Raw genomic sequence first — 20,553 nt, forward strand, 5'->3', positions numbered from 1 at the left:
TACTTCTGATTTAAAATGGAGCCATTAACATGCGGTATAAGAATCCAACTAGCTCTATATCCATAACATGGTCTTGGCCATGGTTTGTTTCTATATTTATTTGTTACATTTATCTCCCTTTCCAAAACAACTCTGGGAGGGTGATAAATATAGAAAAATTAAAATAACAGGACTCAAAAACTATATACCAAAAGTCCAAACGTTATGGCAGTGGAATAACAGAATAACAGAGTTGGAAGGGATCTTGGAGGTCTTCTAGTTTAGCCCCTTGCTCAATCAGGAGACCCTATAACAGTGATGGCTAACCTTTTTGCCATCGCGTGCCAAAATTGGGGGGAGTGTGGGGTGGTGGTCGTGCACGTGTGTGCCCATATCCATAATTATATGTCCCCTGCACATACGTGCGTTCCCCCCGCGCTCCCCCCGCTTTTGGCACACGATGGCACGGCAGGCCTGTTTTTTTGCTCTCCCCAGGCTCCAGAGCCTCTCTAGGAGCCTGGGAAGGGCGAAAATGGCCTTCCCCACCCCCTCAGAGGTGTTCCGGAGGCCGGAAACGGCCCATTTGCCAAGTTCCGTTGAAACAGCAAACAGGCCGTTTCCGGCCTCCGGAGGGCCTCCGGGGGGGGAGGCCGTTTTTGTCCTCCCCAGGCTCCTAGAGAGGCTCTGGAGCCTGGAGAGAGCAAAAAACAGGCCTTCCCCCACCCAGGCCCTCCAGAGGCAGGAAACAGGCTGTTTCCCTACTTCTGGTGGGCCCAGAAGGCCCAAAAATGAGCTTGCATGCCCACCGATATGGCTCTGTGTGCCATAGGTTCACTATCACAGCCCTATAATATTTCAGACAAATAGCTGTCCAATCTCTGCTTAAAAACCTCCAGGGTTGGCGCACCCAAAACTTCTGGAGGCAAGCCGTTCCACTGATTAATTGTTCTAATTATCAGGAAATTTCTCCTTAGTTCTAGGTTGCTTCTCTCCTTGATTAGTTCCCATCCATTGCTTCTTGTCCTGCCTTCAGGTGCTTTGGAGAATAGGTTGACTCCCTCTTCTTTGTGGCAGGCCCTTAGATATTGGAACACTGCTATGATGTCACTCTTAAGTCTTCTTTTCATTAACTACAGAAGTTCCTGCAACCGTTCTTCGTATGTTTTAGCCTCCAGTCCTCTAATCATCTTTGTTGCTCTTCTCTGCACTCTTTCTAGAGTCTCAACATCTTTTTTATATTGTGGTGACCAAAACTGGTCTTACCAAGGCATTATAAAGCGATACTTCATGTGATCTTGATTCTAGCCCTCTGGTGATGCAGCCTAGGACTGTGTTGGCTTTTCTATCAATCACTCCACCAGCCATTTCCAACATGGAGCACTTCCATTGGGTCCCCAAGCCAACCCGCAGAGCCAAAAGAGATGGGGCGAAGCTTATGGGAGATTTTGTAATCTCAGAAAGACCCGAACCTTTACCTGGCCTGTGGGTCCAATAAACCACACGAAAAAGGTGGAAAGGTTTAAGACTTTTATTTGCAAATAAAAAGTTTTCCAGAAGCAGATTCCACCTCTTTTGGACTGAATCTCTTTTATACAATTTTGAACGGTGTACATTTCACTATAAACCATTCATGAAAAACAATGTCATGCATGCATTCTCAGTAGCCATAGTAACATAATTCAGCTAAAGGTTAGCAGGTATACTAAATCTTTTACGTTATCAATAACGAACATACCTTGGCATCTCAGTACCAGGGTGTTGCCTATCATCCTAACAAGCAAGCATTCCTAAATAAAAAGAAAGATTGTTGTCCCGAATTTGGGTCTGAGCCTGGTGCCAAGGCCAATGAAGGACGCTAGACACGAGGTGCAGGTTTCAATTTCCTTTTAACTGGAGCGCTCCAAGGAAAAGGGGCCCTGGCCAAAATGCCAAGGACCAAGAACAAAGGATTAAGAAAGCTTTATACGTTTTCACTAAAGCAGAAGGCGGGACAAGGCGGGATAATAAGAAATATCATCTAATCAACATTTTAGTAATGATCTAACAATTTGTTCTATTGGTCTCCAGCCATCCCTATTCCTAAGCCTTGGCTAATGACTGCTTCAGGAGTCATCTAATACACCTTCTGTTTGCTCCATCTCTATTCCTAACTTTTAGCTGAATTATATGCAGGATGTCTAACTCTTTATTACTGTTATCAATCCTCTAACCACCTAGAATCGCTGCAAGTGTTACCCGTGCATATTCTCTGTGAATAAGCATTCTTTGTTCTTGCCGCACAAACTCCACAATTACAATCTTCCCGGTCTCCTTTCAAGTATATGCCATAACCTTGCATTGTTTAAGCAGCCAGTCCATCAGATGGTCTGGTTTTCCTTTCTTGCTATTGCATCTGCCTAATAGACAGGTTAATCAGCAGTTAAGGGACTACCAATGCCATAGCTGTATGGCTATGTGTGCTAAATAATAAGCAGTACATGAATTGAAATGGTGTATCACTACATACATGGATACATAAATTATCAATTAATAGTTTATTAGTTCATATAAATATAAATATGATTAAAATCAGCCATCTCATCAATTTGATAAAATACTTTACAGAAGTCAAGGTATACAAATGCTCTCTGATAGTTTTTCTGTTTTTTAAATCGTCCTCTGTGATTCACTATGGATTTTATACTCAAGAGACCAACTACTAAGCATCAAGCAATGTTTCCTTGATGAGCAGCTCTCTGTGACCCCTCCCCCCCATCTTTACAAATACAGAGGAGTTTCTAACACAGGAAGAAGCAACTTCCTCTGAGCAATGGATAAACAAACAAAGCAAATGGAGAATTGCCAGAAGTGAAGAAGAAGGGGTAAGTGAGTGGGAATTTTGAATAAACTAAGGAAAAGTGGGATAAAAACCCAACTCCCTTCACTCTTTTTGACTAATGTACGCTCACTCACTAATAAGATGGATGAAATACTTCTAAATAGATACAATTCTAATTTTTACACCTCAGCAGCTCAGCATTTAACAACTTGGCTAAATGAGTCAATTGATGATAGCAGCCTGCATATCAGATACACAGAGCAGACGGAATTGCAGAAACATCTGGTAAAAAGAAGGGAGGAAGCCTATCTTTATATTTAGAATAGAATAGAATAGAATTTTTAGAATTGTTTCCCCACAAACTTGTGTAAACAATGCATTACGAACTCCATCTGACCAGATTATGTGGGCTGAAGTTAAATATCCAGACTCTCTTCCAATTATTTTAGGAGATTTTAATAAAGCAAACTTAAGGAAAGAGCTACCAAAATATTTTCAGCATGTCAATTGTCTTACTAGAGGCAAGAATACTTTAGACCAGTGGTCCCCAACCTTTTTATCGCCGCGGCCCGCTGAGCGCGCGCAGGGGTGGGGCCACGGCCCAGGAGCCTTTGCGCAGGCCCATTGCGCACGGCCCAGGAGCCTTTGCGCAGGCCCATTGCGCACGGCCCAGGAGCCTTTGCGCAGGCCCATTGCGCACGGCCCAGGAGCCTTTGCGCAGGCCCATTGCGCACGGCCCAGGAGCCTTTGCGCTGCAGCGTTCCTGTCCCCCGGCCGCTGCGCGGCCCGGTGCCAGGTACTCCACGGCCCGGCACCGGTCCGCGGACCGGGGGTTGGGGACCACTGCTTTAGACCATTGCTACACAACATTAAAAGATGCTTATCGATCTTTACCATGAGCAGTTGTGGGTCACTCTGATCATTGTATGATTCATCTGGTACCTGCTTACAGATAAAGACTTAAAACCATGAAACCAACAATTAAATCAGTAAAGCCCACAGAAAAGGTGATAGAATGCTATACAATCAGGCCAGAAACCAGTGGTGAAATTCAAAAATTTCCCTACCGGTTCTGTGGGCGTGGCTTGGTGGGGCGTGGCTTGGTGGTCATGTGACTGGGTGGGCATAGCTTGGTGGTCATGCGACTGGGTGGGCGTGGCTTGGTGGTCATGTGACTGGCAGGCATGGCTGCACAACTGATTCGCACGCAATGCAAAAGCAGCTGGACTTCACACAAAATGGTCCCTGCAACAAGAAGAAACCTCACAGAGTCACAGAGAGCTCAAAAACAAACTATCACACTTTATACAAAAAAATAACACAAAAGCTGCACAATTGACTCACACACAATGTAAAAGCAGCTGGACACAAAATGGCCCCTGCAACAAGCAGGAACGTCAGAGACAGTCAGGCACAGCTGATTTTTTTTCACAACTGATTGGTAGTAAAAAAAAAATGCTAAAGGGCTTCCGGTTTCCTCGTCTTCGGCGACGGCGGTGCCTTTTGAAGCGCCGCCAGCCCCGCCGCCTGTAGAGCCGCTTCGCGACTGAGAAGCGGCTTGAAAACTTCAAATTCCTTAGGATTTTTGAAGAAGAGATCGCAGGGCACAGGTCGAGCCCCTGTAACCCCCCAGGGAAGTGTTTCTGGGGAGGGAACAGGAGCGGCTCCCGTTCAACCTGCTGAACCTCCGGGCGGCGTGGGACAAGTCTGCTTTCGCAGAACAAGCCGGCTGCAGGAAACTTCAAAGCGCAAGGAACCAGCCTCAATAATCAGTGAAAATTACTTGAACCCAGAAACTCGGAATCGCAAGTATTAGAGTTTTGTTGGTTTTTTAATCTGAGACAAAATGTGGATGAGTGAAAGTGAACTGAAAAAACATGGCGCTCAGCTTTAGAGTTAACAAGCCTGCGAGTGTGGATTAGCAAACCTATCTTGTTTTGTTACAAAGTTTTTAAGTTGCTACAAAGTTGCTTCATTTGTAATAAGAGAAACAAGAGAAAAATTCCTCCCCTGATTTTGTTCTATTTCAGTCCTCATTTGACTAAATCTGGGGGACTTTTTCAGAAATCTTTGTGGAGGTGGGAAAGGAAGAAGAACTTCCCTTTTCAGAAAAACTAGCCTACGTGGCAGGATGGCCTCAAAGAAGCAGGAAGCGAAGGCAACAGGGGGGGGATCCCCCACACATAAGCATGAAACGCAGCTTCCCCCTGCACAACAGATACAGACTCAGAAAAAAGATTTTGATGTGGGAGATTTAAAAGAATTTATTTCAAAAATTTTGGATGATAAATTTCAAAAATCCCAACAGGAAATAGATGACAAACTTCAAAAGTTTCAACAGGAAATTACACAGGAAATTAATGAAATTAAAGATATGGTGGAACAGAATCAAAATAAGGTGACCAAAAAAATATCAGAAGTGGCGTCTGGCCTGGCAGAATTTATTATCAAAGTTGATTCCAAAGTTGAAGAATTTAAATCAGAAGTCAATGTTAAGATGAAAGATAATGATTATAAAATTTCTGATGTAGATGATAAAGTGCAGAGAGTTGAAAACGAAATTGTTATGTTACAATTCAGGGCAATGGAATTCGCTATACGGCTTCGAGGAATTCGAGAAGATGATAGACAGGATTTGAGACAGATCTGCTCTGAGGCTTTGACTGAAATTTTAAAAATTAATTCTGATCTGGTTTTTCACAAAATAGATAAAATTTACAGAGTGAATTCTTGGGTGGCCAGACAAAGACAATTGCCTAGAGATGTGGTCATATATTTTACAGATAGAGCAATAAGAAATGACATCCTGCAAAAATCTTTTTACACCTCTGTGCAAGTGGGGGGCTCACAAATTGGAGTGTACAAAGAATTACCACCTAAAATGTTGAAAACCAGAAAAGACTTTGGCTTTCTTGTTAAAGAATTGCAAAATCAACAGATACCATTTCGGTGGGACGCCCCAACCGGCATAATTCTGAGATATAAGGGAGAAAGATATCGATTGAATACTGTGGAGAAGGCGGAGCATTTTTACACTACTATTCTTAAAGAAAGAACACCATCTCCACGTACATCCACAGTGTTGGAGATCAAGGGGAGTGATGAGAAGCAACCTCAACAAGAATTGCAAGAACACTCTAAGCAGGAACCAGAAATGCAAGGCGCTGAAGGAGGCTTTCTGGATGAGCCTTTGCTGGAATCTTCTCCAATCTTGGACCCGGTTTGGATGATTGAAGTTAAGGATCAACGTATAACTCGAGCTAAATCTAAGCAACTTAAAGAAAAGCAAAAACAGGAAAGACAAGATAAGAAGGGAGCTAAGACTATTACCCAAGAGACTGGAGCCATGTGAGGAGCGAGACCGAAGATTTTGGAAGATATTCGGTTATTCTGCTCTTTGCTCCAGAAAGATAAAGATGATGCTTAAGTGTTTATCTTGGAAAGTGAATGGGCTTAATTCAGCACAGAAAAGGAAGAAACTATTTGCATATTTGAAACAATTTAACAATGATATAATTTGTTTACAAGAAACGCATATTATAGTTCAAGATCAAAAATATTTGATAAACTCCAAATTAGGAACACATTTTATATCTTCAACGTTACAAAAAAAGAATGGGGTGGTTATTTATGTAAATAAAAAATTTATGGCTAAAATTATAGAAGCAGATGAAGATGGTAGGTTTGTAGCAATTGAATTACGTACAACAAATAGCCAAATTCTTTTGATCGGAATTTATGCTCCCAATCAACAACAGGATCACTTTTATAAAATGTTACATATCAAAATACTGCAATGGGACTATAGATCTATTTTAATCATGGGAGACTGGAATGGAGTAATTGACTCTAAATTAGATAAAAGGAGTTCGGCGAAGTCCAGGATTAGGTTACCTCAGACTTTTTTCGATATGAAAGAAGATTTGGAATTAAAAGATATTTGGAGAATACACAACCCAAAAGAACTGGATTATACTTTTTTCTCAGATAGACATAGATCCTTCTCTAGGATTGATTTTATTTTGTTGTCAGATGATCTACTTGTTAAGACAAAAAGAACAAAGATTTTTCCAAGAACTTTGACTGACCATAGCCCAGTATGGATAGAAATTGAGATAGATAAGACTGAGAGACGCTCTTGGAGATTAAATGAGAACTTGTTCAGATATGAAAAAAATACAATAGAACTTAAGAAACACCTGAAAGAATTTTTTGAAATAAATCTGAATAAAGGTACCCCAATAGAAATTGTGTGGGATGCAAGCAAAGCATATATGAGAGGGGTGCTTATTTACATGAACTCTAAACATAGACTGATTCGACAAAAGAAAAGATCTGAACTGGAAGTAGAAATAAAGAATAAAGAACAGCTACTTATTAAAAATCCAACAGATGAAAGAACACGTGGTGCTATAAAACTCTTGAAAGACCAATTTCAAATGCTTATGGCGGAACAAGTTGCAACAAACTTACAATATGCGAAGCATAATACATTTTGCAATGCTAACAAACCGGGCAGATGGTTGGCCTACACACTGAGGAAAAAACAGAGTATACGGACTATTGATAGTATTGATATTGGAGGGAAAGAAATTTTTCAACAAAAATTAATTAAAGAAGCTTTTGTGGACTATTATTCTAAATTATATGCTAAAGAGGAGGTGCAGAATGGACTTATAGAAAAATACTTAGATGATAAAAGAGTTACAAAAATTACTGATCAACAAAAGGAAAGAATGAATTATCCTATAACAGAGGAGGAGATAATAGTAGCAATTAAACAATTAAAAACAGCTAAAGCTCCTGGAACGGATGGTTTGACAGCAGTGTATTATAAAACTTTGCAAGCTGAAATGGTGGAACAACTCAGAGATCTATTTTGTAATATTCAACAAGGGGGTAAAATACCCCCATCATGGACAACAGCCTTTATATCTCTGATACCAAAAGAGCAAGCCGGTCCTAAAAAACCAGAGACTTATAGACCAATTTCTCTTCTGAATACAGACTATAAAATTTACGCGAAGGTATTAGCCAACAGGTTGATGCCAGTAATTCAAAAGGTGATTCATGATGATCAAGCGGGATTTATTGAGGGCAGATACATGAAGGATAATGTAAGGCAAGTAATAGATTTATTGGAATATCTTGAGAAGAATAAACAGATCCCTGCAGTGCTGGTTTTTTTGGATGCAGAGAAGGCCTTTGATAGAGTGGATTGGAATTTTCTACTAAAGACTTTAAAAAAGATGGACTTTGGGGATCAATTTATACAGACGATCTCAGCAATTTATCAAGAGCAAAAGGCACAGATTATCATTAATGGAAGCTTGACAACAGAGTTTAAAATTGAAAAAGGAACAAGACAAGGATGTCCGTTGTCCCCACTTTTATTTATTTTAACACTAGAAGTCTTGCTAAACACAATACGGGACTCTAATATCTTGAAAGGTATAATGATAAGGCAAGAGGATTACAGAATAAAGGCATTTGCAGACGATCTGGTTGTTACCCTAGCACAACCAATGGAATCAATCATCCTGATGAAGGACATTATACAAGACTATGGTAAAGTTTCAGGTTTTAGACTGAATCAAAAAAAGACGAAAATGATAGTTAAAAACATGACACAAGATCGTAAACACGAGCTTGAAAGGAGGGCAGGTTTTGAGATTGTACCTAAGGTAAAATATCTAGGAGTTCAGGTTGCAGAATCAAACATGAAATTGTTTCAAAATAATTATGAGGTGTTGTGGCGAGAGGTGCAGAAAGACATGGAGACTTGGAAAAAACTGCAGCTGTCTCTACTTGGAAGAATAGCAGTAGTTAAGATGAACATTTTGCCAAGATTTCTTTTTTTTGTTCCAAATGATTCCGGTGCTTAAAAGTGATAAACAACTGAAAGTGTGGCAAACTGGAGTGAATAAGTTTGTCTGGAACGAGAAAAAGCCGAGAGTGAAATTGAAAATTATCCAAGATGTTCCAGAAAGGGGAGGTCTTAAACTTCCAAACCTACAGCTATATTACGATGCAGCAGCTTTGACTTTAACAAGTGATTGGTTTGGAAGGAAAAAGGCTGGAATATTGAATATAGAAAGTTTTGATCTTGAATTTGGATGGCATGCCTACTTATTTTGTGACGACAAAGTTGATAAAGTATTTAAAAGCCATATACTTAGAGATTCTTTGATGAGAGTTTGGAAGAAGCACCGATTCAAATGGGATTATAAAATACCGCTATGGCTGGATCTTGGTCATATTTTGTGGAATACAAATATAATGTCACTCGGGGGGTTTTTATACAAAGAGGTTCTTTTTACAGATGCGGGCAGATGGCAGCTGAAGACACTACAGACATTGTTGGCTGAAGGGATTAATTTAACTTGGCTACAATATAATCAACTACAATCGAGATGGAAAGAGGACCAAAAAACTGGTATTATGTTGCATGAGGAAGAATTGGTTAGACATATAAAAGAGAAAGGTCCAATGCATATCAAAAGGCTTTATAATGTTTTGCTAGAAAGGGACTCAGAAACTGAATTAGTTAAAGATTGTATGGTTAAGTGGGCACAAAATTTTGAAGAATCAGTGATGTTGGAAACATGGGAAAAAATTTGGGTTCAGAATGTTAAATTTACACAGTCTCAGAATTTGAGGGAAAATTTCTATAAAATGTTTTATAGATGGCATTTAGATCCCAAAAAGTTGTCGTGTATGTACCCTAATGTTCAGCCAAAATGTTGGAGATGTGATTGTTTAGATGCCACATACTATCATGTTTGGTGGACCTGTAGGAAAGTTAAGGCTTTTTGGATAAAAATTTGGTGGGTCATGCAGAATGTTTTGAAGAAAAAAATTCAATTTTCTCCACAACTGTTTTTATTGGGTATAGTTAAGGGCTTTACATTGGGTGAAACAAAACTGATATTGTATATGATAACAGCAGCAAGATTGTTGATAGGTAAATACTGGAAAAATGAAGCTTTGCCCACTATTGAGGAATGGACTTTGAAGATGGCCAGTTTTGCAGAGATGGCGAAGATTTCAGCATACTTAAAAGACTGTTCACAAGAGACTTATGAATGGGAATGGAAAAAGTGGATAGAATATATCCAGAACAAATATCAAACTAGGAAGTACCAAATAGCCTTCATTTGAAAATAATGTATTAGAAATATTTTAATGTAATGAAAAGGAAAAAAAAAATTATAAGGGGGAGGGAGGGGTTCAAGTTTTATACAAGTTTTATATTAAGGGGGGTTTCTTTACTTGATATGACTATATTGTGTGGAAGTCCGGGGGGGAGGGGAGGGTTAGGGAGGGTTAGGGAGGTTGGGAAGTGTGGGGTGGGTCTTGGGGGGGGAAAAGGGGGTGAAAATGTAATTGTAAAACTTTTGCAATAAAAAAAAAAATGCTAAAAAAAAATTAAAAATAACTTCCGACATTGCCCGGCACAGCTGATCTTCGGAACTTTTTGTTTTTACTTTTTTAAGCATTTTTTTTACTATGGTTTGGGTGAATAGGTAGTAAAAAAATACTTTTAAAAAAGTAAAAAAAAGTTCCAATGATCGCAAGGCACAGCTAATGTACCTTTTAAAGCATGTTTTTACTACTGGTTCGGGCAAACCAGCCCAAACCGGTAGCATTTCATCCCTGCCAGAAACTTATTAACAAGAGAGATCAGAGCAACAAAAAGAAGCTACTCTCAAAAGATAAGGAATTGATTCTCCAGAAATGAACCAGCAAACATGTGGAAAACACTTAAAAATATCACCGGTTACAGCAAACCTCTATCACATGCTGAAGGAAATAAACTACTGGCAGATGACCTGAATGTGTTTTACTGTAGGTTTGAGAGAAAACTACTGCCACCCATCTCCACAATGCCCATCTCAGACACACCAACATCAGCCAAGCCTCCTACAACCTACCCCATCCCATTGGGCCCACCACCTCTGGTGATTACAGAGAATGTGGTGCAAAGTCTATTTCATAGACAAAAGCCAGGAAAAGCACCAAGCCCAGAGAAGATAACTCCTTCTTGCTTAAAAGCTTGTGCTGACCAACTGGCCCCCATCTTCACCCGCATCTTTAATAAATCTTTAGAGATGTGCTATGTTCCTTCTTGTTTCAAATCCTCTACTATCATCCTAGGGCCGAAGAAACTCTCCATTAAGGAACTGAACGACTTCAGTCCAGTTGCTCTGACATCTGTTGTTATGAAGACCTTTGAAAGGCTAGTGCTGGCCCACCTGAAAAACATCATGGATCTGCTGTTAGACCCCTTACAATTTGCCTACTGAGAAAATAGATCGACAGATGATGCTGTTAATATGATTCTGCACTACATCTTACAACATCTTGAATCTCCAAAGACCTATGCAAGGGTCCTATTGTAGACTGCAGCTCAGCATTCACTTCACTGTGATCCATCAGCAGTTAAAAGAATCATTTTATCAAAAAAGGAGATCATAGCTTGATCCTACATCTTGGAAATCCACGTAGTTTGGCATGAACTGTTTTTCTTTTCTGACTACCTCTGGTCTCTCTTTTTTTTTTCCTTTTTAAAAAATTAGTGGTGAACTGTAACAACCTATAACAAACAACAGCAAAAAAATGTATCAGTCTAATTTTAAAAATTAAAGTTTTAATTCAGATTAAAATAAAGTAAACCTAAAAGGAAACTAATAAAAGTAGAATACATATTTTAATATAAAATTAATTCCATAGAATTCTATGGATTCATAGGGCTGAAAGGGAGAGGTCTTCTAATCCAGGGGTCTCCAACCTTGGCAACTTTAAGCCTGGAGGACTCCAACTCCCAGAATTCCCCAGCCAGCTTTGCTTTGCTGGCTGGGGAATTCTGGGAGTTGGAGTCCACCAGGCTTAAAGTTGCCATGGTTGGAGACCCTTGTTCTAGTCCAACCCAATGCTCAAGGCAGGAGACTTATACCAACCCAGTCAAATAGTTGGCCAGTCCTTTTTTTGTGAAAACCTGCATGATAGGGGTCTAGGACAACTCACTACAGCCAACTCACTGTGGCCACCTCGCCATAGCCAAGTTGCCACAGGACAATTCGCCATGGCCAATTTGCTGCAGGACAACTTGCCATGGAGCAAAAGTTACACTAATATTGAAGAAATAGTGCAATAGAATCATTAAAGAAAAGATGCCAAAAGACGGACAAAATGAAATGTGATTGACAAAAATTAAAATAATTTTTCAATTATTCAAAATAATTAAAATTGTTGAATTGTCGTGCAGCGAGTTGGCTGTGGTGAGCTGGCCATGGCAAATTGGCCACAGTGAATTGGCAGTGGTGACTTGGCCATGGCACATTGGCTGTGGCAACCTGTTCCTTTCCATAGTGGTAGAGCACCCACAACTCCAGGAGGCAAGCTATTCTGTTGATTAATTGGTCTCACTGTCAGAAAATTTCTTCTTACTTCTAAGTTGAAACTCTCCTTAACAAGCTTCTATCCATTAATTCTTGTTCTTCCCTCTGGTGCATTACAGAATATAAATCAATCCCCTCTTCTCTGTGACTATGGAAGACAGTTATCATGTCCAGCTAATCCTTCTCTTTGATAGGCTAGACCAGTGATGGCTAACCTTTTTGCCATTGCGTGCCAGGAGAGGGGGGGCAGGGGAGGGTCATGCGCACACGTGCCCACGCGCATGCGCACGCAACTCCACCCACCCCCGCTGCTGGCACATGATGGCCTGGTAGGCCCGTTTTTCTTTCTTACCTGGTTCCAGATCCTCTCTATGCATCTGGGAAGGGCGAAAACAGCCTTTCCCACTCCCTTGGAGACCCTACGGAGGCTGAAAGGGCCCATTTCCCAACTCTCGGTGGGACAGGAAGTGACATTTTTTGCTGTCCCCAGCCTCCAGAACCTCTCTAGAAGTATCTAGAAGCCTCTCTAGGAGTCTCTGGAGGCTGGGGACAGGAAAAAAAGTCACTTCCTGTCCCACCGGGAGTCGGGAAATGGGCCCTTTCAGCCTCCGTAGGGCCTCCAAGGGAGTGGGAAAGGCCGTTTTCACCCTTCCCAGATACACAGAGAGGATCTGGAGCCAGGTAAGAAAGAAAAACCGGCCTTCCCCACCCCCCTCCAGGCCCTCCAGGGGCAGGAAACAGCCTGTTTCCCTACTTCTGGTGGGCCCAGAAGGCCCAAAAATCAGCTGGCCGGCACGCGCATGCGCCCCAGAGCTGAGCTGGCGTGCCCACTAATATGGCTCCGCGTGCCACCTGTGGCACGCGTGCCATAGGTTCGCCAACACGGGGCTAGACGCTAGACATACCCTCAACTGTCTGTCATAAGGTTTAGCTTCCTTTATCATCTTTGTTGCTCTTCTCTGCACATCTTTTTTCTATCATGGTGACCAGAACTAAACTCAATATTTCAAGTGTGGTTTTACACCAAGTGTTGTGACTCCGGCTCCTGAGCCTGTCCTCACGGAGGAAGATGACTCTGAAAGTGATGGGGAGGAACTGACAAGGCCTCCCTCTCCAGGACCCTCCTTTCTGGCAACGCCTCAGGTTCCAGCTGAAGGCCAGGAGGAAAGCATGTCAGGGCACCCACTAATAGGGAGTGATGAAGATCAATCTTGGATTGATCCCAGGCAGCGTCGGAGGGAGAGGCGTGCGCAGCAAAGGAAGAGGTGGGGAAGGGCCAGAGATTGCTGAGTCATTGAGCCATGCCCCACAGGGGATAAAAGTGGGTGGGGTTGCTCTGCAGGCTCTGTGACAGACAAAAACTGCATATCGTGAGCTTCGGATGGGATATTTTTTGGAATTAAGGCTTGGACTTTGTGAATGACTTCTGACTACTCTTTGAACTCTTGGTTGCCCCAGCAACGGACTACAGATATGCTGACTCCTATTTCTAGAGGTGATAAGTAACTTGGTAGGCATTCAGAAAGTAGCTGCCAGAATTTTTATCTGCCAAAGGGATTCAGGTCGGCTTGTAAAAATAAATTACTGTAGACGTCTTTTGCTCGTGTGTCTGCCTATGTGAGGTGGGGGGACAGAACAACCAAGTATGGTGTAAAAGATATACTATCACTTCTCATTGTCTTGACACTGTCGCTCTGTTGATGCAGCCTAGGATTGCATTGGGTGTTTTGGCAGCTGCAGCACACTGCTGGCTCATACTTAAGTGGTGGTCCACTAGGACACCTAGATCCCTGTCACAGTTACTACTGTTAAGCCAGGTACCATCTATTCTATACTATGCATCTGTTTTTTCCTGCCTAAATGCAGGACCTTACTTCTCTCACCACTGAACTGCATCACTAGTTGGATAAGGCCCAACGCTCAAGTCTATCAAAATCCTTCTGAATCTTGAGTCTATTTTCCAAAGTGTTAGCTACTCCCCTGGCTTGATGTCATCTGCAAATTTGATGAGTTCCCCTTCTATCCTCTCATCCAGATCATTTATGAAGCTGTTGAAGAATACTGGGCTCAAAACCAATCCTTGAGATACCCCACTGCATGCTTCCCTCCATGTAGTTGTAGTTCCATTGAGGACCACCTGTTCAGTGCAGTTGGTCAGTCAATTGCAAATCCTTCTGGTGGTGGAACTGTCCATCCCACATTGTTCTATCTCAGGGGTGTCAAATTCACGTTGTCATGGCGGTGTCACATGATGTATCACAATTTTTCCCCACCTCGCTAAACCGGGCATGGGCATGGCCAGCACATGGTACATTTGGCCCATGGGCCATGTGTTTGACACCCCTATTCTATCTTATCAAGAAGTAGGTTGTGGTCTACTTTGTCAAATGCCTTACTGAGGTCTAAGCATACTATGTCCACAGCATTTCCCTATCCTCTAATTTAGTTACTTATGAGCCACAGTTACGCAGTGGTTAGAGTGCAGTACTGCAGGCTACTTCTACTGCCTGCCGGCTGCCTGCAATTTGACAGTTCAAATCTCACCACGCTCAAGGTTGACCCAGACTTCCATCCTTCCGAAGTGGGTAAAATGAGGACCCAAAATTGTTGGGGGCAATATGCTGGCTCTGTAAACTGCTTAGAGAGGTCTGTAAAGTACTGTAAAGCAGTATATAAGTCTAAGAGCTATTGTTATTGCTACTTTGTCAAAAAAGACAATAAGGTTTGTCTGGCATGATCTGTTTTTAACAAACGCAAGCTTGTTTATTTCTAGGTGCTTACAAATCCTCACTTGTTTAACTTTTTCAGCATTTTTTGAAGTATTGATGTCAAGCTGAATCTATATTTCCTGAATCCACCCCCCCCTTTTTTTTTTCTAGATTGGAGCCACATCAGTTTTTTTCCAGTCCTCTGGTATTTCTCCTGTGCTACATGAGCTTTGAAAGATTACATTCAGTGACTTCAAAATTACATCCTCCAGCTCCTTCAAAACTCAGATGTAAACCGTCTGGCTCAGGTGATCTGTACTCATCCAGGTTGAATAGGTATTCTCTTACTAATTCCTTATCTATTTTGACTTGTATGCCTCTACTATCTCCCTCTGTTCTGCTTTGGATAGGTTGGGCTGCTTCTTCCGTTTACATAAAAACAGATGTAAAGAAGGAATTGAGCAGTTCTGCTTTCTCCCAGCTGTTTGTCACCTTCTGGCCATCTGCTCCCATTAGTGGACCTACCAGACTTTTTTCTTGTTCATATTGCAAGAAAGGTTTTAAATGATTTTTGGCATTGGTTGCTAGTTTTAGCTCATTCTGGCCCTTAGCTTTCCTGATTCCCTTCTTGCAGATTCAGGCTGTTGGTTGGTATTCTGCTTTAGTTAAGTATCCATTTTTTAATCTTTTTGTCCTTCAATTTGTCAGAGAGCTCTTTGTGCAGCCATGCTGATCTTGTCTCATGTTTTTAGTTTTTCTTTCTTGGTGGTATTGTTTGTGATTGGGCTTTCATTATTTCATTTTTCAGGGATTCCCAAACTTACTTTCTCTGTTTCTGTCTTTCTTTGTCTGTTTCTGAGCTTGCTGAAGTCAGCTCTCTTAAAATCTAAAACATTCGTCTGTCTTGGTTTAGTTACCTGTAATTGCATTATGGTGAATTCAAGTATGTCATGGTCCCTCTGCTTCAAAATTCCTGTAACTCCTACTCCAACCATTTTGTGCCTATTAGTAATAAGTCCCGTACAGCTGTCCCTACACAGTTCCCTCCTCTACCTTTCATATGATAAAGTTGTCAGCTAGGAATGTCAAGAACCTGTTTGACCTCCCACTCCGTGCAGAATTTGTTTCCCAATTGATGTCAGGGTCCCCCATTATTACAGCGGCGTATTTCCTGCACAGCTCAGTTATGGCTAAATATAAATCATGTAAAAAACTATTGTTCTATCTTCCCACTTTTAGAATATAAAGACATTTCAAAAAACCGTCAAATATCTTGAATCCATTCCTTAACGTGAGAAGATATGTAAGCTTATCTGTTTGCCTGGTAGAGGGGACACTTTGATCAGCGACATACTTGTCACCTACTTTAGTGCTCTGAAACTATTTTAAGATTTCCTGATTGCTGTTTCATCAAAGAATGAACATTTCTGGTTTTACAGTCCCAGTATTATTTTTGTTCATCATTTAGCCATAAAAGGGGTTAAAGATTAAAGATTTCCAAAGCCTGAATGCAGAAGTTGTGCTAGAGAAGATCACACACATAGCACACACATAGCACACGCGCGCGCACACGCACACACACACACACACAAGCCAGTGGTTTGATTTTGGTTAATTAAGGGTTTAGACCAGTGTTCCTCAGCCTTGGCTTCTTTAAGGTAAGTGGACTTAAAATAGGTGAACCTGAATTCTTAGAATTCCTTAGCCAGCATAAAGCCCACCCACCTTAGACACTGGACAGGACATTGGGATTAATCCCTGAACCTGAGAAAACTGGGCTATTTCCCCCCCATTTAGGTGGTTTTAAGGGACCCACCAGATACCTTAGATCTCAGTGTTCAAATCAACTACAACTCCTGGATAAGACTTCCCCTTATAGGGGAAGTCTTGAGTGGTCTGGAAGTCTAGAGCCTTGGTGGCGCAACAGACTAAAGTGCTGTTAAATAGCACCAGCTGCCTGCAATTACTGCAAGTTCAAATCTCACCAGGCTCAAGGTTGACTCAGCCTTCCATCCTTTCGAGGTAGGTAAAATGAGGACCTGGTTTGTGGGGGCAATAAGCTGCTTTGTATAAAAAAGAACACCGCTTGGGTGGGGGGGGCGAAAGCCCTACTTAGCAGGTATATACAAAAGTATGAAGGCTATTGCATTGTAAGCCGCCCTGAGTCTCCAGAGAAGGGCGGCATATAAATCGAACCAATAGATAGATAGATAGATAGATAGATAGATAGATAGATAGATAGATAGATAGAACCCAGCAATGGTGAAGGTTTCCCTCTTTCTTTCTTTCTTGGCTGTACTCTTCCAATTTGCAAAATGCAAAATGTATAAATGAAAAGCAAAAGTGCGTTTTAACATCAATAATGATTGGCTTTTATAAAGGATCATTTTCATTTTTGTTGTGGCTGCTGTAAGAAGACATTCAAATAAAAAGAGTTCCCTGTGATGCAAAAAATAGACATGCTTGGACATGTTTATTTTTTTCAGGCAGGGACTTTCCTGTGGCTTTCCCGTAATAGGTCATGTCACATTTGCAAGAAAATGAAACTTCCCTTTTTTTCCTCCCATGTTAACGAAAGGGGGGATTAATTTTATGCAAACACAGAAGACAGCCCTTGACAACCTATCTAGCCTTTGGCCACATTAAAGGGCCATCCCCTGACCCTTTTGCTTTGGCAGAAAAGTATGCCAGCATGAGATATGTTACCATATTGTCAATCCTTTCTGCAAAAGTAGGGAGACTGGTGAAATACACTGTATATAGTCCCGGTTGGACTACTGCAATGCTGTCTACATGGGGCTCCCCTTGAAGAGCACTCAGAGGCTCCAACTGGTCCAGAATGCGGCCGCGCGGGTGGTTATGGGTGCAACCCGTTGCGCCCACGTGACACCCCTCCTGCGCGAGCTGCACTGGCTCCTAGTGGTCTTCCGGGTGCGATTCAAGGTGTTGGTTACCACCTTTAAAGCGCTCCATGGCATAGGACCCGGGTACCTTCGAGACCGTCTTCTGCCACCAATAGCCTCCCACTGACCAGTCCGCTCCCACAGAGAGGGTCTCCTCAGGGTGCCATCGGCCAAGTCATGTCGGCTGGCGACACCCAGGGGGAGGGCCTTCTCTGTGGGAGCCCCAGCCCTGTGGAATTAACTGCCCCCGGAAATTCGTAAGATTTCTGACCTCCGGGTATTTCGCTGCGCACTCAAGACCCTATTGTTCCACCAGGCTGGGTTAGCAACATAATTTTAAATTGGATGTTTTAAATTTTTGGAGTTTTAAATTAAGCCAAATTTATTTAATATTTTTAAATTATTTTAAATTGATGTTTATTCTGTTTTTAATTAGGCTGTACACCGCCCTGAGTCCTTCAGGAGAAGGGCAGTATAGAAATAAAATAATAATAATAATAATAATAATAATAATAATAAGAAATAATAATTATTATTATTATTATTATTATATTGTAAACCCACAGATAACCAAATTAAGGGAATGAAAGGTGGGTTCCTCTGGATGTTACACCTGGCTGAATTCAGCATGTTTGGCTTTGCTAGCATGGAGATTATACTTATAGCACTGCTTATATCTAAACTATATCTCAGACATACATCATACATACATACATACCAGAGGTGGGTTTCAGCAGGTTCTGACCAGTTCTGGAGAACCAGGAGTGGACATTTTGAGTAGTTTGGAGAACCAGTAAATACCACCTCTGACTGGCCCCGCCCCGATCTATTCTCTGCCTCCCGAGTCCCAGCTGATTGGGAGGAAATGGGGATTTTGCAGTAACCTTCCCCTGGAGTGGGGAGGGAATGGAGATTTTACAGTATCCTTCCCCTGCCATGCCCACAAGGCCACACCCACAGAACCGGTAGTAAAAAAATTTGAAACCCACCACTGATACATACACATACATGCATACCAGTGGTGGGTTGCTCGGCCGAAGAGATTGTAGAAAAAATGCTTTTAAAAGCCTTTGACGATCCCAGATGAGCCGCACAATCATCAGAGGCTTTTTTTTTAACTTTTAAAAGCATTTTTTCGTCCGGAGAAGTTGTAGAAAAAATGCTTTTAAAAGTAAAAAAAAAGGAGCCTCTGATGAGGTAGGCGGGTAGAGCAGCGACCGGGCCGGGGACTGGTTCGAGGGCATGGCCAGCCAATATTATTACTGGTTCTCTGAACTACTGCAGATTTTTACTACCGGTTCTTGCGAACCCGTGCGAACCGGGAGCAACCCACCACTGATCTGGAGCAAGATAAAATATATTTTCCTCAATTTAAGTACTGTTTTTTTAAGCACAAAGTGTACATTGGACATACAGGAACCAAGACTCGTTTAACCAGACAGAATCCAGGTTCGAATGAATATAATCCGTTTCCAGCCTTCCCCTGCAAATGGCCTTTTTTGTGATCATGATGGATAATGAGTTTAATGAAGTGTATGACAAATGTTTGGTCTAATGAAGGCCATATTGTCTATTTGAATGCACAGGTGTAGGGGGAGAGGGGAATAAAAGCATGCTTGGGTGGACTGAAACAATGAGGTGCCAAAGACCAGGAGAAGATCAAAGCATGACTGATAGATAAAAGAGTTGCCTTGGTGAGATGAGCAACCTAGATATTTAATAAAACAAACCAACAAACAAATGTACCAAGAGTCAGGGCATGAACAGTGAAAGATAGCTAGACCCTTCTCCAAACTGTCTTTTTATATATATATATATATATAGAGAGAGAGAGTCATGGTGGCGCAGTGATTAGAATGCAGTATTGCAGGCTAATTCTGCCAGCTGCCAGCAGTTCAATCCTAACCGGCTCAAGGTTGTTGGGGGCAATATGCTGACTCTGTAAACCACTTAGAAAGGGCTGTGGAGCAGTATATACCATATTTTTCAGAGTATAAGACACACCTTTCCCCCCCAAAAAAGAGGGTGAAAATCTGGGTGCATCTTATACTCCGAATGCAGCCCCGCCCAAAGAGAGCTTCAGAAAAGAAGCCCCCAAACAGAGCTTCAGAGGCTTTTTTTTCTGAAGCTCTGTTTCGGAGGCTTTCAGAGGCAAGAAAAAAAGTTTTTTCTGAAACAGAGTTTCAGAAGTTTCAGAGGCAAAAAAAAAAAAAAAAGCAAGGCACAGAGCTCACAACCAAGGAACCTGTTGCTAAAATTCACCTCTGGGAACAGCTGATTTGATCCACCCACCAATCAGCTTTTTTCTTATTTTCCTCCCCAAAAACTAAGGTGCGTCTTATACTCCGGTGCGTCTTATACTCCAAAAAATACGGTAAGTCTAAGTGCTATTGCTAATATATTGTAATAATAATCCAATGCAAGATGGGTGATAAAGAGCTGATCAGAATGCAACATCTTGAATTTATAACATTTGCAGGTCAGCAAAGCAAAGCTGAAGGTAGATTGAAGATACAGTCATGGTTGCACTTAGTGACTGAAATGTTGGTCCCAACTTCGGTCACTAAACGATGACTGTAACCTGTAACTGAACCAGGGTGATGCCATGTTGTGATGCTACATCAACTTTAATATAAAAAGAGTACATGCACAGCAAGGTATTGAATGTTGCAATTGTTCCTTTTCACTTTGTTTTCATATTTTTTTAAAACTTGTTTTTAACTATCACTTTTATATCTTTTTAC

Source organism: Pituophis catenifer, unplaced genomic scaffold (genome assembly GCF_029215685.1).
Source record: "Pituophis catenifer annectens isolate HBS135680 unplaced genomic scaffold, rPitCat1.0.hap2 SCAF_1, whole genome shotgun sequence".
NCBI lineage: Eukaryota > Metazoa > Chordata > Lepidosauria > Squamata > Colubridae > Pituophis > Pituophis catenifer.